Below are 22473 nucleotides of genomic sequence, written 5' to 3' on the forward strand. Positions count from 1 at the left end.
GGCCCAGTGGCCCATGCCTGTAATCCCAGCACTTTGGGAGGCCAAAGTGGGTGGATCACCTGAGCTCAGGAGTTCGAGACCAGCCTGGCCAGCATGGTAAAACCCTGTCTCTACTAAAGAAATACAAAATTAGCTGGGCATGATGGCAAATGCCTGTAATCCCAGCTACTTGGGAGGCTGAGGCATGAGAATCGCTTGAACCCAGGAGGCGGAGGTTGCAGTGAGCAGAGATGGTACCACTACACAGTACTCCAGCCTGGGTGACAATATAAAACTCCGTTATATATATATATATATATATATATATATGTTAGCTGGAGGCTGAGTGCAGTGGCTCACGCCTGTAATCCCAGCACTTTGGGAGGCCAAGGTGGGTGGATCACCTGAGGTCGGGAGTTCAAGAACAACCTGACCAAAATGGAAAAACCTCATCTCTACTAAAAACACAAAATTAGCTGGGCATGGTGGCACATCTTTGTAATCCCAGCTACTCGGCAGGTTGAGCAGGAGAATCGCTTGAACCTGGGAGGCGGAGGTGGTGGAGCCGAGATTGTGCCATTGCACTCCAGCCTGGGCAACAAAAGTGAAAATCTGTCTCAAAAAAAAAAAAAAAGTCAGCTGGGCATGATGGTGCATGCCTATAATCCCAGCTACTTGGGAGACTGAGGCAGGAGGATGGTTTGAGCCCAGGAGTTCAAGGCTGCCATGAGCTATGATCACACCACTGCACTCCAGCCTGGGTGACAGAGGGAGACTCTGTCTCTGGGAAAAAAAAAATGTGTGTGTGTGTAAACCATGTGGCAGCTATGAATGGGAAACAAGGGACAATATCCCTAGAAGGTAACCTATAGCTCAAAGTTTACTCATGCCTAGCAAGCCCATTGCCATAGGATATTAGGAGAATTGACCAGTAATTCATGGGAAGGTCCTGTGTTAAAGGAATTCCCCACTTCTTCTGATGCCAGGGAAAAGGAGGAAATTTTACTGTTACCTTTGGAATCTGTTTTGAGTACAGTATGGTAATGATGGTGGCCTTCGGTCCCATCCTCATAGACAAATAAAAGGATAACCTCATTGCCACACCTGCTGTGTGTCCAGTGTGTCTGATAAAGCTGGAGTACTCCCCCTTCCCTTGTTCCACGGACGTAAGATGAGAATTGATGGGTGCTGTACCTGTTCTGCCCCTGTGGGCACTAAGGTAAGGCAGGGGCTTCCTCTTTCTGGTGAAGTGAACTTTTGTGGCTGGTGCTAAGGCAATGCTGGCGTTATCTGCCACCAGCTCCTCTCTTGCAGACTCTGCTGCTTGGAGGTATCTGTTTATTTGTTTTTTTTGCCACACTGATCTGGAGCACAGTGCTGAAATGATTTTTCCCTTTATCATCTCTTGCTTTAAAAATGTTATGCTTGGGCCGGGCGCGGTGGCTCAAGCCTGTAATCCCAGCACTTTGGGAGGCCGAGACGGGTGGATCACGAGGTCAGGAGATCGAGACCATCCTGGATAACACGGTGAAACCCCGTCTCTACTAAGAAATACAAAAAACTAGCCGGGCGAGGTGGCGGGCGCCTGTAGTCCCAGCTACTCGGGAGGCTGAGGCCAGAGAAGGGCGTGAACCCGGGAGGCGGAGCTTGCAGTGAGCTGAGATCCGGCCACTGCAATCCAGCCTGGGCGACAGAGCGAGACTCCGTCTCAAAAAAAAAAAAAAAAAAAAAAAAAAAATGTTATGCTTGTTCTCATGCTCATACTCATACTCATACTCATAGTTTTACTAAAGGGCATGGTAGCAAAAACATAGTCATTGCTTTGGGAAAGATTTCTGACCGTAAAGAGAGACTTGGGCATCTTTTGCTGAACGAATGGTATGAACATGTTTAGAACAATGAAGGTTCTGAACATTGTTTTCTCTCTGCCAGGCTATTTATTCCTACCATGGGCACTCAAACTGAGCCTCTTTTCTCTAGCATGCCTATAACTCCTCCCTGGGGCCCTGGGCTGAGGCTGGGATCTTGGGGCTCTAGAATCTTGCTTCTCTTCCCTGTCCCTCTAGTACCTACTACTGAAGAACTAATCCTCAAATACTAATCACTGAGGAATTATTCTTGAGTGCTTTCTTTTGTGAAGCAAAAACTGAGTATTTGGGGAATTGGTGAATGTCTTTATAAATGGCTTAGCAGGCCGGGATCGGTGGCTCACGCCTGTAATCCCAGTACTTTGGGAGGCTGAGGCGGGCGGATCACGAGGTCAGGAGATCTAGACCATCCTGGCTAACACGGTGAAACCCGATCTCTACTTAAAATACAAAAACAGGCCGGTCGCAGTGGCTCACGCCTATATTCCCAGCACTTTGGGAGGCCGAAGCAGGCGGATCATGAAGTCAGGAGATCGAGACCATCCTGGCTAACAAGGTGAAACCCCGTCTGTACTAAAAATACAAAAAATTAGCCAGGCGTGGTGGCACGCGCCTGTAGTCCCAGTTACTCGGGAGGCTGAGGCAGGAGAATGGCGGGAACCTGGGAGGCGGAGCTTGCAGTGAGCAGAGATCGCGCCACTGCACTCCAGACTGGGCAACTAAGCAAGACTCTGTCTCAATAAATAAATAAGTAAATAAATAAATAAATAAATAAATAAATAAATGGCTTAGCAGAAAATACAAGCATAAGAAACAGTCAAGGAAGAAAGCTAAAAAGAAAAAACTCATTTTTCTTATATTCAGCACTTCCGACACCAAATGTTTTCTCCTCCCATTAGGCAGTTCTCCAATTCTGGACACCAACTGGGTGTCCTGCAATCCAATTATGACACTACACAAACTTCACACTAGTTGCAAGTCTCAGATTGTGACCTATACTTCTGGCAAACTGGCTGTACATCAGGGGTTCCCATGACCATGCCTCAGATTCAGTAATTTTCTTTTTTTTTTTTTTTTTTTTTTTTTTTTTTTTTGCGACGGAGTCTCGCTCTGCCGCCCAGGCTGGAGTGCAGTGGCCAGATCTCAGCTCACTGCAAGCTCCGCCTCCCAGGTTCACGCCATTCTCCTGCCTCAGCCTCCCGAGTAGTTGGGACTACAGGCGCCTGCCACCGCGCCCGGCTAGTTTTTTGTATTTTTTAGTAGAGACGGGGTTTCACCGTGTTAGCCAGGATGGTCTCGATCTCCTGACCTCGTGATCCGCCCGTCTCGGCCTCCCAAAGTGCTGGGATTACAGGCTTGAGCCACCGCGCCCGGCCACAGATTCAGTAATTTTCTAGAATGGTTCATAGAACTCAGAAAACTGCCTTACTTACTGTTACTGATTTATTAGAAAGGATACAACTCAGGAACCAACCAAATGCAAGAGATGCATAAAGCAAAGTATGGGGATAAGGGGTGCATGGGGTGTCCATGCCCTCTCTGGTGTGCCACCTCCATGTGTTCACCAACCTGGAAGCTCTCTGAATCTCAAGCCCCATTGTTTAGGGTTCTTATGGAGGCGTTACTATGTAGACATGGTTGATTGAATCGTTGACCATTGTTGATTGAGTCAATCGCCTCTGCCTTTCCTGAAGGCCTGGTAGGGGCTGGTGGGCGCTGAAAGTTCCAAACCTCTAATCACAAGGTTGGTTTTTCTGGCAACCAGGCTTTCATCTTCTGAGAGTCACCTCATTAACATAAACACAGGTAAGGTTGAAAGGGGCTTATTAGGCCAGGTACGGTGGCTCGTTCCTGTAATCCCAGCATTTTGGGAGGCCAAGGCAGGCTGATCACCTGAAGTCAGGAGTTGGAGACCAGCCTGACCAACATGGAGAAACCTCGTCTGTACTAAAAATACAAAATTAGCCAGGCATGGTGGCGCATACCTGTAATCCCAGCTACTCGGGAGGTTGAGGCAGGAGAATTGCTTGAACCTGGGAGGCGGAGGTTGCAGTGCGCTGAGATCACGCCATTGGACTCCAGCCTGGGCAACAAGAGCAAAACTCCATGTCAAAAAAAAAGGCCGGGGGGGGGGTGCTTACTACAAATAATAAAAGATGCTCCCCTCCTAACATTCAGGACATTCTTTAATTTTTTTTTAATTAAAAAATTTGTTTCTAGAGATGAGGTGTCACTATATTACCCAGTCTTCAGTACAGTGGCTATTCACAGGTGCAATCCTCCCACATTATCCTCCTGAGAAATGGACTACAGGCATGCACCACTGTACCTGGCTCACTTAGGAAATTCTAAGGGTTTTAGGAGCTCTGTGCTGGAACCCCCTGTGCCAAAACTGGAGGAGGAAAACCAAATATATATTTCTTATTATATCACAATATCACATCCATATCACTGATATCTGTTTTGATTTTTTTTTTCAACTGCGTAGGGGTGGCAGAGCTGGGATAATAGTCCCATCTATATGTGGGAGAGGTCTGGCAATCCAAGCAGGGGATATACTTGTAATTATGTTCCTGAAGTCCAAATATGTATGTCTTGGTAAAGTTTCAGGCAGCTAAAGGTAGAAGGATTCTGCTCCCTGGATGATCCTGCAATTCTAATTTCAGAGAGTTGGTGTTGCTGCTGGGTAGGACCCTTGATGTCCCCTTGATCTTGCCCCAATCTAGAGCCAGCTCTTTCCACTTTCATCTCTTCCATCTCCTCCTCTTGCAACAAATCCCTGCCCTAATGTCCTTTTTGGGAGCTGCCCTCTGTGCCCACCTATTTGCCATTCTCTCCACCCTCTTGCCCTTGCTGAGTTTCCCTTATTTTTGGAACTGTTTGTAGTGGGAGTGGTTCCTGGCAGCTCCCTTGTCCCTGCTGTGCTCAGTCCCTGAAAACTCGCCCTCACAGGAAGCACTCTCCGGTGAGCTGCTGTCTTCCTTCATCATCTTCTCTCCAAATGTAGTTCCTCTGCTGTCTGTGCCTCTGAAAACTGAGGGCTGGGGTCAGGAGGTTTGCTTTTTGTAGTAAGATGGTGTCTTTCTTTCTGGTTGTTTAGGTGGCAGCTTTGACTCCGGATCTACAAAGGCAGAGATTCACAGTCCACAGATAAGTGGAAAGTCAGCCTGTTCACTAGGGTGCAGGAAGAGCTCCCTCATTCCTTTGTTGGCTCTTTCTCTCCTGCAGTCATCAGGTTAGGGTGAACCCTTCCTCCCAGCATCATGCTTCGATCATCATCATGATCATCATCATCACAGTCATCATTATCATAGGCTTTCCTTACTCACCAATCCGCATGAAGCAAAGGGAGCCACCCCGACTTGATCACTTGAGAGTATCCTTACCTGCACGTAACTCTTTGTTGGCTCAGGTTACATCAGACTTAGGGTCTTCAGGGATGCTCACTCCCAAGTTGGGGTGATTCCTCAGCCTTATGTTACCTACAGAACATGAATGGTGATGATAATAGTAATATCTAAGATTTGTAAGTTGTTGTGTGTCAGATCCCATTCTAAGCACGTTTACGTATATTAACTCATTTAATTCTTGCTGCTTGATGACATAGATACTATACTATTATTATCCCCATATTATAAATGAAGAAACTGAGGCACATAAATATTAAATAATCTGCCCAAAACAAATAAGTGTTTGAGCTAGGACCAGAACTCAGGCAGTCTGGCTCCAGAATCTGGGCCCTTTGTTTTACCCTGATAAGGGGCTGGATAAGTGAAGGGCAGTAGATTGGTTGTCAAGAATGTTGTCCAGCCTAACTTATAGGGCAGAGTTTCCCTTAGCTGAGCTCAGGCATATCCACTTGGTCCCTCATAACCTAGACAGGTAAGATCTGTACCTTCGGCCGGGTGCGGTGGCTCAAGCCTGTAATCCCAGCACTTTGGGAGGCCGAGATGGGCGGATCACGAGGTCAGGAGATCGAGACCATCCTGGCTAACACGGTGAAACCCCGTCTCTACTAAAAAATACAAAAAAAAAAAATTAGCCGGGCGAGGTGGCGGGCGCCTGTAGTCCCAGCTACTCAGGAGGCTGAGGCAGGAGAATGGCGTGAACCCGGGTGGTGGAGCTTGCAGTGAGCTGAGATCCGGCCACTGCACTCCAGCCCGGGTGACAGAGCGAGACTCTGTCTCAAAAAAAAAAAAAAAAAAAAAAAAAAGATCTGTACCTTCTCTGGTCCCTCATCCTTCCAGGGAAGAACCAGATCCTGGCTTTACCTGACTGTCCTAGCAGATTCCTTCCAGAATTGTATCAGTGCCTTGATCTCCTCCTCTAGCTGCCTCTCCTGGTACTCTAGGGAACATGTGACCAGACTCTATGGAATTAAAAGTGGTTTCAAGTGAAATAGAGAAATGGGGCTCAGAACTTGCAAAGCAGGGCTGAAATGCAGGCCTAGAAGGAAAGAAGGGTCAATGGGCTCCCATTGGTGTATGACAGTGAGTAGGTGTGGATATCCTGAAGCTAAGGTAAACTCTCCACTTAACTCATGGGAAGGTCCTAGGCCTCATTTATTCTTCTAAATCAGTTCTCAACAAGGGGGTGCACTGCCCTCTAGGGGATATTTTGGGAATCTGTGGGGGTATTTTTTTACTTGTCACTGTGTGTGTGTGTGTGTGTGTGTGTGTGTTGGGCTGGGGGGGGGGGGTGGTGATGGTGGGGGTATTTTTTTACTTGTCACTGTGTGTGTGTGTGTGTGTGTGTGTGGGGCTGGGGGGTGGGGTGGTGATGGTGGGGGTATTTTTTTACTTCTCACTGTGTGTGTGTGTGTGTGTGTGTGTGTGTGTTGGGGGTATTTGGTGATGGTGGGGGTACTTTTTTACTTGTCTCTGTGTGTGTGTGTGTGTGTGTGTGTGTGGGTGGGGGTGGGGTGGTGATGGTGGGGGTATTTTTTTACTTCTCACTGTGTGTGTGTGTGTGTGTGTGTGTGTGTTTGTGTGTGTATGTGTTGGGCTGGGGGATGGGGTGGTGATGGTGGTGGTGAAGGTTCCTGGTATTTAGGAGCCAAGGATGCTAGACAATACTGCAATGACCAGGACAGTGCTGCACAAAAAAGAATTGTCTCACATCTCACACGACTTTTAAAAGTCCCATTGGAGGCCAGACGCGGTGGCTCAAGCCTGTAATCCCAGCACTTTGGGAGGCCGAGACGGGCGGATCACGAGGTCAGGAGATCGAGACTATCCTGGCTAACACGGTGAAACCCCGTCTCTACTAAAAAAAATACAAAAAACTAGCCGGGCGAGGTGGCGGCGCCTGTAGTCCCAGCTACTCGGGAGGCTGAGGCAGGAGAATGGCGTGAACCCAGGAGGCGGAGCTTGCAGTGAGCTGAGATCCGGCCACTGCACTCCAGCCTGGGCGACAGAGCCAGACTCCGTCTCAAAAAAAAAAAAAAACAAAAAAAACAAAAGTCCCATTGGAGGCCAGACGCGGTGGCTTACCCAACACTTTGGGAAGGCTAAGCCCAACACTTTGGTGGCTAAGCCCAACACTTTGGGAAGCCGAGGCGGGCGGATCACCTGAGGTCAGGAGTTTGAGACCAGCCTGGCCAACATAGTGAAACCTCGTCTCTACTAAAAATAAAAAAATTAGCCGGGCATGGTGGTGGGTGCCTGTAATTCCAGCTACTCGGGAGGCTGAGACAGGAGAATTGCTTGAACCTGGGAGGCGGAGGCTGCAGTGAGCCGAGATCGTGCCACTGCACTCCAGCCTAGGCAACAGAGCAAGACTTTGTCTTTAAAAATAATAATAAATAAAAAATCCAAAAATTAGCTGGCCGTGCTTGTGTGCACCTGTAGTCCCAGATTCTCGGGACTCTGAGGCAGGAGAATCGCTTGAACCAGGGAGGCGGAGGTTGCAGTGAGCTGAGATTGCACCACTGCACTCCAGCCTGGGTGACAGAATGAGACTCTATCGCAAAAAAAGAAAAGTCCCATTGGATATTAATGTAGGTAAATAAAGCCCGTTATAATTGGAAGGAGCCTAGAACACAACTCCATTTTACATATAAAAGCAAAGTATTTTTGTCATTGTTTTAGATCCTGAATTTCCAAGAAATACAAGTTATGTGTAGATTGAAGGGACATCATAATTTATTTTGTTCAGAACTTTACCAAGAGTTGTTTGCCATTTCAGGAATCCATGTCATCAAGACAATGCTATTTGTGGTATTTGAGTCTCTAATACCTACCTATCAGTTTGTATGTGTTACTGTTACGTTCACAGCGGTTTTTTGTTTTTTTGTTTGTTTGTTTTTGAGACTGTCTTGCTCTGCCTCCCAGGCTGGAGTGCCGTGGCAGCATCTTGGCTCACTACAGCCTCCATCTCCTGGGCTCAATTGATCCTCCTGCCTCAGCCTTATAAATAGCTGGGGCTACAGGCCTGTGCTACCATACCCAGCTAGTTTTTGTATGTTTTGTAGAGAAGGGGGTATTGCCATATTGCCCAGGCTGGTCTTGAACTCCTGGGCTCAAGTGATCTGCCTAATAAAAATTAGCCGGGCATGGTGGCGCTTGCCTGTAGTCCCAGCTACTCATGAGGCTGCGGCAGAAGGATCGCTAGAGCCCAGGAGACCAAGGTTGCAGTGAGCCAAGATCGTGCCACTGCACTCCAGCCTGGGCAACAGAGTGAAACCATGCCTCAAATCAATCAATCAATCAATCAATCAATCAGTCAATCAATCTGACTTAAAATATCCTACATGACTCCAGAACACTTTTGAAGGAAAGAAGGTACTAATGGAGATGCTGAATCAGGTGTATTTATGGTAAATAACTTTTTTCTCTAACACCATAATTTGACATTCAACGTTTCCCTTGATTCTCTAACAGTTATATATTATTACTCCTATTTTATAGATTAATAAGGATTCATAGGGAGAGACTAAATAACTTCCTTAAAACTTTAGGCGTTTCTGACTTCATAACTCATATTTTATTTTAGACCCCTAATGCTCCTCTGTTGGTCTCCTGAATTCAGAAATAAACTGCGTAGCTGGGTGTGGTGGTTGATGCCTATAATCTCAACACTTTGGGAGGCTGTGGCTGGAAGATTGCACGAGGCCAGGAGTTTGAAACCAGCCTGGACAACAGAGTGAGACCCCATCTATACAAAAAATTAAAACTAAAAAATAATTTTTAAAAGGAAGAAATTGGGCCGGGCACGGTGGCTCATGTGTCTAATCCTAGCACTTTGGGAGGCCAAGGCGGGCAGATCACCTGAGGCCAGGAGACCAGCCTGACCTATATGGTGAAACCCTGTCTCTACTAAAAATACAAGAAAATTAACCAGGTATGGTGGCGCACAACTGTAATCCCAGCTACTCAGGAGGCTAAGAATCTCTTGAATCTGGGAGGTGGAGGTTGCAGTGAGCCGAGATGGCGCCACTGTACTCCAGCCTGGTCAATGAAGTGAGACTCCATCTCAAAAATAAAAATAAAGTAAAATAAATAAATAAGATTAAGAAAAAAAAGAAGAAATCGACTGTGCTCAATATGTGACCCTGGGCCAGTTGCAGTTTATCATGCCTGTAATCCCAATACTTTGGGAGGCCAAGTTGGGTGGATCGCCTGCAGTCAGGAGTTCGAGACCAGCCTGGCCAACATGGTGAAACCCCATCCCCACTAAAAATACAAAAATCAGCTGGCTGTGGTGGCACACACCTGTAATCCCAGCTACCTGGGAAGCTGAGGCAGGAGAATCACTTGAATCCAAGAGGTGGAAGTTCCAGTGAGCCGAGATCTGCACTGCACTCCAGCCTGGGTGACAGAGCGAGACTCTGTCTCAAAAACAAACAAACTGTATGTGTGTGTGTGTGTGTATATATATATATACACACACATGTATGTATATATATATATACACATATATATACATATATATATATATATATATATATACATATATATGTATATATATACACACACACACACACACACGCACACACACACATATATATATGACCTTGACTTGTAGACCAGGGTGGCACACTCAGCTCCCTTAAACGAACTCAGCAGGAAAAGAAAATTAGAAGACGTCAGGTAACTATGGGGCCTTAGCTTCTCCTCATGAACTGGATGTTGTTTAACTCACCTAACCATAATACTGGGTGTACACAGCAACATTTTTTTTTTTTTTGACGGTCTCACTCTCTCACCCAGGCTGGAGTGTAGTGGTGCAATCTTGGCTCACTGCAACCTCTGCCGCCTGAGTTCAAGTTATTCTCCTGCCTCAGCCTCCCAAGTAGCTGGGATTACAGGTGCCTGCCACCATGCCCGGCTAATCTTTGTATTTTTATTAGAGATGGGGGTTTCTCCATGTTGGCCAGGCTGATCTCGAACTCCTGACCTCAGGTGATCTGCCCACCTTGGCCTCCTAACGTGCTGGGATTACAGGCGTGAGCCACCGCACCCAGCTGCAGCACTTTTTTTTTTTTTTTCTGAAACAGAGTCTCACTCTGTGGACCAGGCTAGAGTGCAGTGGTGATATCTCAGCTCACTGCAACCTCTGCCTCCCAGGCTCAACTGATCCTCCAACCTCAGCCTCATGAGTAGGTGGGACTACAGGTGTGCACCACCACACTTGGCTAATTTTTGAATTTTTTGTAGAGATAGGGTTTTGCCACATTGCCCAAGCTGGTCTCAAACTCCTGGGCTCAAGTCACCCACATGCCTTTGCCTCCCAAAGGGCTGGGATTACAGGCATGAGACACTGTGCCCAGCCAGAAAGCAGCAATTTATCATTAAATGAAAATGGTTATATGAGGCCGGGCGCAGTGGCTCAAGCCTGTAATCCCAGCACTTTGGGAGGCCGAGACGGGCGGATCACGAGGTCGGGAGATCGAGACCATCTGGCTAACACGGTGAAACCCCGTCTCTACTAAAAAAAATACAAAAAAACTAGCCGGGCGAGGTGGTGGGCGCCTGTAGTCCCAGCTACTCGGGAGGCTGAGGCAGGAGAATGGCGTGAACCCGGGAGGCGGAGCTTGCAGTGAGCTGAGATCCGGCCACTGCACTCCAGCCTGGGCGACAGAGCGAGACTCCGTCTCAAAAAAAAAGAAAAGAAAATGGTTATATGTGATGGTTAATTTTAAGTGTCAACTTGACTGGGCCACAAGGTGCCCAAATATTTGGTTCAACATTATTCTGGGTGTGTCTGTGAGGGTGTTTCTGGATGAGACTAACATTAGAATCAGTAATCTGAAGCAGATTATCCTCCCCATTATGGGTGAGCCTCATCCAGTCTATGGAAGGTGTAAATAGAACAAAAGGCTGAATGAGAGAAAATTCATTCTCTCTGCCTGATGGTATGCAAACTGAGACATTGGTCTTCTCCTGCCTTTGGACTTGATTTGGAACTTATGCCATTAGCTTGCTGGTAGTCAGGCCTGCAGACTGCAGGTTTTGGAACTTCTCTGCAGATCTTGAGGATTCCCAGCCTCCAAAATCATGTGAGCCAATTTCTTATAATAAACATATATCTATATCTATATTGGTTTATATTATAGATGAAGAGATATATGAATGGAACACAGAATGGATACAGACTGTGAAAAAATTAATGTTCCAGGTGACTGTCCACCAAAAGCCTCTTTTCCTGGCATCCCCAGTGCTGCTCAATAAACCCTTGGACAGGCCGGGCGCGGTGGCTCAAGCCTGTAATCCCAGCACTTTGGGAGGCCGAGACGGGCGGATCACGAGGTCAGGAGATCGAGACCATCCTGGCTAACATGGTGAAACCCCGTCTCTGCTAAAAAATACAAAAAACTAGCCGGGCGCGGTGGCGGGCGCCTGTAGTCCCAACTACTCGGGAGGCTGAGGCAGGAGAATGGCGTGAACCCGGGAGGCGGAGCTTGCAGTGAGCTGAGATCTGGCCACTGCACTCCAGCCTGGGCGGCAGAGCCAGACTCTGTCTCAAAAAAAAAAATAAATAAATAAACCCTTGGACGAAGCGGCCATTTTGGCAGGCATGGAGCCTATGCATGAGCTCAACAACATAGAGTTTCCCTTACCAAGGCTGTTCTAATTAATGCTACTGCTGAGTGCCTAATATGTCAAGAGCAGAAACAAACATTGAGTCCCTGATACACACTATTCTCTGAGGGGACCACATTCCCACTTGATGTTTAATGGCAGGTTACTTACACTGGCCTTCCTCCATCATGGAGGGGGCAGAGGGTTTTTTGTTTGTTTTGTTTTGTTTTGTTTGAGACAGGGTCTTGCTCTGTCACTCAGGCTGGAGTGCAGTGGCACAATTACAAAATTACAGCTCACTGCAACCTCTGTCTCCCGGGCTGAAGCAATCCTCCCACCTCAGCCTCCCGAATAGCTGAGATTACAGGCATGAACCACCACGTCCTACCAAAATATACATTCTGAATATGGATTTGTTTTCTTTGTCCACAATGCATTACCAGGACCACCATTTGTGGGCTCAAAACATGCCTTATCCATAGTCATGACATTCCCTATAGCATTGTATCTAATCAAGGAACTTATTTCACAGCAAAGGAAGTACAGTAATGGGCTCGATGTTCAGGGAATTAAGTGATCTTACCACATTTCTCATCACCTGGAAGCAGATGCCTATTTAAAACATGGACTGACTTACTAAAGACTCACAGCAACACTTGGGAGACAATACCCTGAAACAATGGGATCTATCTTACAAGGTGCAGTATGTGCTTTGAATGAGAGGCCATTATATGGTGGTGTTTCCCCCATAGCCAGAATATATGGGTTCAGGAGTCAGCAAGTGATGTGGGAATGGCTCTTCCACTGTTACGCTAATAACCCACTCATTGAACTTTTGTTTCCCAGCAGCTTTGGACTCTGCTGGTTTGGAGGACTTTGTCTCCAAAGGAAGATTTTGTCCACCAGTGAACACAGCAATGGTTTCATTGACTTGGAAGACAAGAATGCCACCTGGCCATTTGGGGCTTTATATGACACTGAACAAAAAAGCCAAACAAAAGGATTATAATAGTTCCCCCATCCACTTATTTATGGCTTCACTTCTCAAAGTTTCAGTTTCCCACAGCCAACTGTGGTCTGAAAATATTAAATGGAAAATCCCAGAAATCAGAAATAAACAATTCATGAATTTTAAATTGCATACTGTTCTGAGTAGCGTGATGAAATCTCATGCTGCCAAGGACGTAATTATCCTTTGTTCAGCATATCCATGCTGTATACATTACCTGCCCTTTAGTCATTTAGTATCTATCTCAGTTATCAAATCAATTGTCCAAGTGCTTGTGTTCAAGTAACCCTCATTTTACTCAATAATGGCCCCAAAGTGCAGGAGTAGTGATGTTGGCATACTGTTATAATTATTTTCTATTATTAGTAGTTATTGATGTTAATATCTTACTGCACCTAACTGGTAAATTAAACTTTATCACAGGCCAGACGCGGTGGCCCATGCCTGTAATCTCAGCACTTTGGGAGGCCGAGGTGGGTGGAACACCTGAGGTAAGGAGTTTGAGATCAGCCTGGCCAACATGGTGAAACCCCGTCTTTACTAAAAATACAAAAATTAGCCAGGTGTGGTGGCACACACCTGTAATCCCAGCTACTTGGGAGGCTGAGGCAGGAGAATCGCTTGCTTGAACCAGGGAGGCAGAGGTTGTGGTGAGCCAAGATTGTGCCACTGCATTCTAGCCTGGGCAACAGAGCTAGACTCCAATTCAAAAAAACAAAAACAACAAAAAAACTTTATCATAGATATATATGCATAGGAAAAAACATAATATATATAGGGTTCAGTACCATCCCTGGTTTCAGGCATCCAGGAAGTTCTTGGAATGCATCGCCCACAGATAAAGGAGGGCTACTATATTCCGCTGGCTGGTGTAACTGATCCTGATTACATAGGGGAAATTGAATTGCTGCACAGTGGGGACAAGGAAAGTTATTTCCAGAACACAGGGGATTCTCTGGGAGTGCCACTTAGTACTTCCCAGCCCAATAGTAAGGGTTAATGGACAAATATAGCAACCAAAACAAAAAAGGCAAGACAATTGAGAACTCAGACCTTGAGGGAGAAATGGAAGTTTGGGTCCCTGTACGGTGAAGAACTCTGACCATCTGAGGTTCTGAGTGAGAGTGGGGAAATATAGAATGAGTAGAAGAAGTGGAATATGGCTTTTGATCCAATTATGGAAATGAGGACTGAACTGTAGGAAGTTGGCCTATTTTCTATTTGCTTATTATAATAGATATGTGTTTATGTTAGCCATTTATTCATCTCTCTTCTCTTCTTTTTATATTATTAGACGAGTTACTGGAAGTGAACTTTACAATATAGTCTACATCACAGAATATTTGGTGGGACTACGACTGAATTAACATAATCAGGGATGAATACAATAACTGTTGGCCTATTTGAAGAACCGTGAAAAGCTCTGTGTGTGTAGTCTGCCCATGCCTTTCCTCCTCCAACCTTACTTCTACACATGAATATTTGTCCAATAATTTCTCAGATGTTTTAAGGCAGGGTAGCAAACTCATATGTTCGTAGTGGTCAGGCAGGTAAGGAAATGAGGGAAGTGAGGATTTAGATCTCATCTAAAGGGGAATATTCAGTTCAAAGTGATTGTTGTCTGGTGACAATCAATTGTAGCATTATTTGAATAAACAAACATATAGGACAAACAAAAGATGTTTTCTGTGGGGAAAAGAAAGAGAGATCAGCCTGTTACTGTGTCTATATAGAAAGAAGTAGACATAAGAGACTCCATTTGGTTCTGTATTTGAGATGCTGTTAATCTGTGACCCTATCCCCAACTTTGTCCTTGCAAGAGACATGTGCTGTGGTGACTCAAGGTTTAATGGATTTTGGGCTGTGCAGGATGTGTCTTTGTTAAACAAGTGCCTGAAGGCAGCTTGCTGGTTAAAAATCCTGCCCGTCCCTGGGCAATGAAACATCTCGGTGTAAAACCCGATTGTATGCTCTGTTTACCGAGATAGGAGAAAACCGCCTTACGGCATAAGGTGGGACTGGCTGGCTGGCGCAATGCTGCTAAGAGGTTTATGGAGATGTTTGCATATGCGTACCAAGGCACAGCATTTTCTTTTGAACTTATTCATGTCACAGAGATCTTTATCCATATGTCTTACTGCTAATTTTCTCCCTAAAATGATCCTATTGTCCTGCCACTCGCTTATCTTTAAGATGGTAAAGATAATTATCAATAAATACTAAGGGAACTCAGAGACCGGTGTCAGCGTGGGTCCTCTGTAAGCTGAGCGCCGTCCCCTGGGCCCACTTTTTCTTTCTCTATACTTTGTCTCTGTGTCTCATTTCTTTTCTCAAGTCTCTCGTTCCACCTAACGAGAAACGCCCACAGGTGTGGAGGGGCAGGCCACCCCTTCAGTTTTCCAGTTGTTGCACTCTCTGATTTAAAGTTAATTTATCGGCCAGGTGCAGTGGTTCACGCCTGTAATCTCAGCATTTTGGGAGGCCGAGGTGGGCGGATCACTTAAACCCAGGAATTTGAGACCAGCCTTGCCAGCATGGTGAAACCCCATCTCTACTAAAAACACAAAAAGTAACCGAGTGTGGTGGTGCATGCCTGTAGTCCCAGCTATTCGGGAGGCTGAGGCAAGAGAATTACTTGAACCCCAGAGGCAGAGTTTGCAGTGAGCTGAGATCGTGCTACTGCACTCCAGCCTGGGTGACACAATGAGACTATCTCAAAAAAAAAAAAAGAAAGAAAAAAAAGAAAAGAAAGTTAACATACATATCTCAAAGAAGTAGGAGAAAAATCAGGATAGTGTGTTTCAGGGAAGTCAAGAGATAAAGTGTTGGCCGGGTACAGTGGCTCACGCCTGTAATCCCAGCACTTTGGGAGGCCGAGGTGGGCGGATCATGAGGTCAGGAGTACAAGACCAGCCTGGACAACATGGCGAAACCCCGTCTCCACTAAAAATACAAAAATCAGCCTAGTGTGGTGGTGGGCGCTTGTAATCCCAGCTACTCAGGAAGCTGAGGCAGGAGAGTTGCTTGAACCCTGGAGGCAGAGGTTGCAGTAAGCCGAGATCGCGCCACTGAACTCCAGCCTGGGTGACAGGGTGAGACTCCGTCTCAAAAAAAAAAAATGAGAGAAAGTGTTAACAGAAAGAGGAAGTGGCTGGTAATGCTGAATACTGCTGAGAGGATGAGGAAGACAAAAGTGACCACTGAATCTGCAAAACAAGCATCATTAATGCCCTTTGAAACAAGCAGTTTTAATGGAGTGATGAGGATAGAGACAAGATTGAAGTGGGTTGAAGAGAGAATGGGAGATATTAAAGATAGTATCCTAGACTTATTCAAGGAGTTTTGCTATACAGGGAAGCAGAAAAATGGGGCAGTATCTGGAGGTAGAAATTTCGGAGGTATTAAGAAGTGTGTAGAGGCCAGTCGCAGTGGCTCACGCCTGTAATCCCAGCACTTTGGAAGGCCGAGGTAGGTGGATCATGAGGTCAAGGGTCGAGACTATCCTGGCCAACGTGGTTAAACCCTGTCTCTACTAAAAATACAAAAAAATTAGCCGGGCGTGATGGCGTGCGCCTGTAATCCCAGTTACTCAGGAGGCTGAGGCAGGAGAATTGCTTGAACCTGGGAGATGGAGGTTGCAGTGAGCCAAGATCTCACCACTGTACTTCAGCCTGGTGACATCTCAAAAAAAAGGAAAAAGAAATGTGTAGAAAGACATTTCATATGTCTTATGTTTTATACATCATCACCAGTTGCCTTTTGCCTTTGTTTATAATGTATTTATAATGTATAATGTATTTATAATGCCTTTGTTTATAATGTATTTTGCCATTAAAGAGGTTGAACTAGGTTGGGTATGGTGGCTCATACCTGTAATCCCAGCATTTTGGGAGGCCGAGGTGGGAGGATCACTTGAGGTCAGGAGTTTGAGACCAGCCTGCCCAACGTGACAAAACCCCGTCTGCACTAAAAATACAAAAATTAGCCAGGCGTGATGGTGGACACCTGTAGTCCCAGCAACACTGGCGGCTGAGGCAGGAGAATCACTTGAACCCAGGAGGCGAAGGTTGCAGTGAGCCAAGATTGTGCCACTGCACTCCAGCCTGGTTGACAGAGCGAAACTCCATCTCAAAACAAACAAACAAACAAACAAAAAAACAAAAAGAGAGAGATTGAATTTTTTTTTTTAATGTAGTCAACTTTGTTCTCCTTAAACCACAAAACAGAGTGTTTGCTTGTACAAACATCACTAGTTAGTCTCCCGCAGGCCTCTGCTGGGGTGGGGCAGTTAGAGGCCAGAACTCCTGCAGGGTCTCTTTAAAATGCTAACCCCCAGGTTAAAAGACTCCCGCAAGGGTGGTGCTGGAGCTGGCAGGGCCCCCACCCCAAGTCTGGGGGAGCCGCCTGCTGTTCTAGGAGGGCACTGGGCACAGGCCACAGCGCCCAGGCCACAGCGCCCAGGAATTATGAGGCCGCGGCTACTATACAGCGCCACATCTTCAGGGCCCACAGCCTCGGGAGGTTGAACTTTTTATCACTTTCTTTTATGATTTCTGGATTTCCTGTGTTGCCTAAAGACCTTCCCCATTTGGAGATTAAACAAATATTTTTATTTCCTTCTAATATTTGTCTTTTTAAAAATTTTATTTTATTTTTGTATAGGATGTGAGGGAAAAAAAATGTTACTTTGTTTTCTTCCAGGCATATAAGTCAATCGTGCCAATGCCAATATATATATTAAATAATCCATTCATTTACCACTAAACTGAAATGCTTTTTTTTTTTTTTTTTTTTTGAGACAGGATCTTGCTCTGTCATCCCGGCTGAAGCACAGTGGTGCGATTTCGGCTTGCTGCAACCTCCACCTCCTCAAGCAAGCCTCCTGCCTCAGCGTCCCGAGTAGCTGAGACTACAGGCACGCACCACCACGGCTGGGTAATTTTTTTTTTGTTTTGAAACGGGGTCTCGCTGTGTCGCCCAGGCTGGAGTGCAGTGGCGCGATCTCGACTCACTGCAAGCTCCGCCTCCCGGGTTCACGCCATTCTCCTGCCTCAGCCTCCTGAGTAGCTGGGACTACAGGCGACCGCCACCACGCCCGGCTAATTCTTTTTTTTTTTTTTTTTTTTTGAGACGGAGTCTCGCTCTGTCGCCCAGGCTGGAGTGCAGTGGCCGGATCTCAGCTCACTGCAAGCTCCGCCTCCCGGGTTCACGCCATTCTCCTGCCTCAGCCTCCTGAGTAGCTGGGACCATAGGCGCCCGCCAGCTCGCCCGGCTAGTGTTTTGTATTTTTTAGTAGAGACGGGGTTTCACCGTGTTAGCCAGGATGGTCTCGATCTCCTGACCTCGTGATCCTCCCGTCTCAGCCTCCCAAAGTGCTGGGATTACAGGCGTGAGCCACCGCTGCCGGCCTGTATTTTTTAATAGAGAAGGAGTTTCACCATGTTAGCCAGGATAGTCTCAATCTCCTGACCTCGTGATCCGCCTGCCTCCGCCTCCCAAAGTGCTGGGATTACAGGGCTGAGCCACGGCGCCCGGCCACGACTGGCTAATTTTTGTATTTTTTGTAGAGATGGCAGTTTCACCATTTTGCCCAGACTGGTCTCGAACTCCTGGACTCAAGCAATTCACCTGCCTTGGCCTCCCAAAGTGCTGGGATTACAGGCATGAGCCAATGTGCCCAGCTGACAAAGGTTTTTAAAGGCAAAACGAGGAGGCTCACATAATTGTTTTGAAATATTAATAATTATCCTTTGCTACAATAATCAATAAAGACAATGCCAGTTGGAGAGTTGACAGACAGTTGTTGGGCAGATGTCCTTGTAGATGTAATTTTTGTGTAAGGTTGTGAACAGCCTTTGGGGCAAGGTTGCAGTTTTTCCATTTTTTTGTGTGTTGTTCGTTTAATTTCAACTTTTATTTTAGATTCAGGGAGTACATGAACAGTTTTGTTACATTGGTATACTGTGTGATGCTGAGGTTTGGGGTACAAATTACGCCATCACCATGTAGTGAACACAGTACCCAATAAGTAGTTTTTCAGCCCTTCCCTCCTCTTTCTTTCCCCTCAAATAGGCCCCAGTGTCTATTGTTCCCATTTCCATATGTACCTGATGCTTAGCTCTCACTTGTAAGTGAGAACATGCAAAGATAAAGAAAAAAATTTGGCTGCAATATAGTAGGCAAAATTCATTTGCAAGGAGATCAGAAAGCCATTTGATTATAGCCTAATCCAAATAGATTTATCATTTAATTAAATAATTTAATGGGGGAAAGAGAATATTTCAAAAATGTTTAATGTTTATTTCTCATAGAATTAAAAAAAAAAATTATTTCCGGCCGGGCGTGGTGGCTCACGCCTGTAATCCCAGCACTTTGGGAGGCCAAGACAGATGGATCACCTGAGGCCAGGGGTTTGAGACTAGCCTGGCCAACATAGTGAAACCCCATTTCTACTAAAAATACAAAAGTTAGTTAGGCATGGTGGATGCCTGTAATCCCAGATACTTGGGAGGCTAAGGCAGGAGAATCGCTTGAACCCGGGAGGCGGAGGTTGCAGTGAGCCGAGATCATATCATCGCACTTCAGCCTGGGCAATAAGACCAAAATTCAGTTTCAAAAAAAAAAAAAATATTTCCATAGGTTTTTGGGGTACAGGTAGTGTTTGGTTACACGAGTAAGTTCTTTAGTGGTTATTTGTGAGATTTTGGTGCATCCATCACCTGAGCAGTATACACTGAACCTAATTTGTAGTTTTTGTATCCCTCACCACCCTCACCCACTCTTTCCCTTGAGTCCCCATTTTGCATTCTTTTGTCATAGCTTTTGTTATCAAGTATTTATACATAAGAACCTGTTTCTTCATAGCTCTCTCTGGCTCTGTTTGTCAGGGTTCTCTTTTGTTTTGTTTTGTTTTTTTGTTTGTTGGTTTTTTGTTTTTTGTTTTAGATGGAGTCTCGCTCTGTTGCCCAGGCTAGAGTGCAGTGGCATGACTTCAGCTCACTGCAGCCTCCACCTCCCAGGTTCAAGCGATTCTCCTGCTTCAGCCTCCTGAGTAGCTGGGATTACAGGCGAGCACCACTATGCCTGGCTAATGTTTTGTATTTTTAGTAGAATGGAGTTTCTGGTCTTGAACGCTTGACCTCAAGTGATCCACCCACCTTGGCTCCCAAAGTGCTGGGATTACAGGCATGAGCCACTGCGCTTGGCCCTGTTTTTCTTTTTTAACACGAGTGTCTCCATTTTGATTCTGACAACTTTCATATAGTGTTACTTAATAAATACTATAATTTTTTTCATACAGGTTATGTACCTTTCTTGTTAATTTTTGTTTCTGTTCTTTTTACTGTCATCAGTGGGCTTCCCCCTTATTTTCATTTCTAGCTAGATTTCTAGTTATAGACTGAAATTAATTTAATTTGTAATCACACCACCAGATTGACTTCTTAGTTCAATACTTGTCTAGTTGCATCTTATGGATTTCCTAGAAACACAATTATATTACCTGCAAATAAAGATAAGTTTCTCATCTATGTATACAGGTTGTTCCTCGTTCTTGGTTTATTATACTAGCTAAATTCCTCAAATATAATATTGAATATTATCAGTGATAATGTACGTACTGTCTTTTTTCTGTTTTAATGACAATGGCTGTGTTTCATATTTAATATGCTTTTTAAATGATTTTTGAAAAATAGTCTCCATTATGTTTATTTCTATTCCTATTTTACTTAGAATGTTTTGTAGGAATAGCTACTAAAAAACAATTGCTTTTTTTTTTACATCTCCTCTTGATAGAATTACGTTTTTTCCCCATGTTAATATAACATTCTGTTAGTAGATTTCCTAACACTGAACTATTCTTTCATTCCCAGAATAAATTCTTCATGGTCGTAATTCATTGTTTTATTAACTCATTGTGGAATTCTCTTTTGCAAATATTTTATTTAGACTTTTTGTATGTATATTCATAAATTGGGTTATAATCTTGGATTTTTTTTCATGGTTAACACTGAAAAAGGCTGTAAATTATTCTTAAAGTGCTCACATGCTTGGGCAACATTATTGCTATTATTAACAATGCACTGAGGATTGTGAACGATTTATTTCAAAGTAATAATCAGATGGGATTCAAAGTTTCCCATATAACAATGTGATTTCCCTTTACCTGAATCATTATTCTAGACTTTAGTTAATGCTGCACTGCAGAGGAAAGAAAGGCGGGATGTGGCTTACTTTGTTGAGGATTGTGAAAAATGGGGAGTCCTGGAAAAATCCACATTAAGTGTGCAATGCTTGTGAAAATGCCTAATGCAAAGGTTGCAAAATGTTGTCCCAGGGTACCAGGATTCTTGATGGAATAATAAATATTAAAATAATTAGGTAAACTGAGCTAGCAAAATGCAGGTGGCTGATAAATTTTAGAAAAGTGTAATTAAATGAGAAGCTTTGGGCTATACTCTAGCTCATAAGTAGCATAATGTTTCATTTGACTCTCTCTTTTTTTTTTTGTTTTTTAATGAGACATAGTCTCGCTGTGTTGTCCAGGCTGGAGTGCAGTGGCATGATCTCGGCTCACTGCAAACTCCGCCTCCCTGGTTCAAGCAATTCTTGTGCCCTAGCTGCCCAAGTAGATGGGATTAGAAGGTGTGCACCACCATGCCCGGCTAATTTTTGTATTTTTAGTGGAGACGTTTAGAGAGGTGTTCAGCCATGTTGGTCAGGCTGGCCTCAACCTCCTGGCCTGAAGTCATCTGCCGGCCTCAGCCTCCCAAAGTGCTGGGATTACAGGCGTCAGCCACCGCATCCGACCTCATTTGACTCTCCTGACAGCCTGGGAAGTTTAAGCAAGGAACCCAGCTGCAACTATCTAATGAATAATGGACAGTTTAGCATCTTAACTAATAAGGAATCTTGGGCTTAAGATATTCCCAACTTTATTACTGGGTTGTGACTAAGTTTCCTCTCCCACTTCCCCCCAACAAAAGGCTATATATAATCTATTAGCTTTTATATTTAAATGAAGGAAGATTGATTTTTTTTTTAAGACATTGAAGACACCCCTCAAACAAATGGAAGCACTCTGGGTTTTGGTAGAGCTGGTGTTAATCATATCTTTAACTTCTTAACAAGGGGAAGAAATTACTTGTGGGCATTTTGGGTTTTCTTGTGCCATCGGTAATTCCCAGGGGAAAATGATACATATATGTCTTTCCACAATCAATTCAGGATATCAGGATATTAATGGTATACCTAAATTGACATACCAACAAACTAGCTAATGAGGTATTAACAGTATACCTATTAATAGGTAAACAGAGGTAAAATCATGTACCAACAAAACAAAGCAGTGTCTGTTTAGAGAGGTGAATGGGATTTGTGCTAATTTGTAAAGTGTACTACCTTAGGCAAGCACTAGAAACAAATATTAAACACCTTAATATTTAGTTGTATATCAACTTACAGTTTACAAAGTTTTCCATACACAGGATGCCATTTGATTATTACAAAATCCCTAGGAATTAAGCAGGGCAGATATCATTATCTCAGTTGTTTACGAGTACATAAACAAGCTTACCAAAGTCAGGTAACTATCCTG

General features: G+C 44.8%; 1 protein-coding gene and 1 long non-coding RNA gene across 2 annotated transcripts in view; both read right to left on the reverse strand.

Moving 5' to 3' along the window:
* PFDN2 (prefoldin subunit 2) overlaps positions 1-1127 on the reverse strand; it is a 184729-nt gene extending 183602 nt beyond the window's left edge. Inside the window, exon 1 of the mRNA XM_050759529.1 lies at positions 1123-1127. The gene's annotated coding sequence lies outside the window, so the exon portion shown is untranslated. The remainder of the gene's footprint in view (positions 1-1122) is intronic.
* Positions 1128-4340: 3213 nt separating this feature from the next.
* Positions 4341-22391, reverse strand: LOC126936988 (uncharacterized). Its single transcript, XR_007719620.1, has 3 exons — positions 22339-22391; positions 5234-5329; positions 4341-4968 (listed from the first exon to the last, which is right to left on the reverse strand). It is a non-coding gene; the product is annotated as an uncharacterized LOC126936988 (long non-coding RNA).
* Positions 22392-22473: the final 82 nt, after the last annotated feature.

Source organism: Macaca thibetana, chromosome 1 (genome assembly GCF_024542745.1).
Source record: "Macaca thibetana thibetana isolate TM-01 chromosome 1, ASM2454274v1, whole genome shotgun sequence".
Lineage (NCBI taxonomy): Eukaryota > Metazoa > Chordata > Mammalia > Primates > Cercopithecidae > Macaca > Macaca thibetana.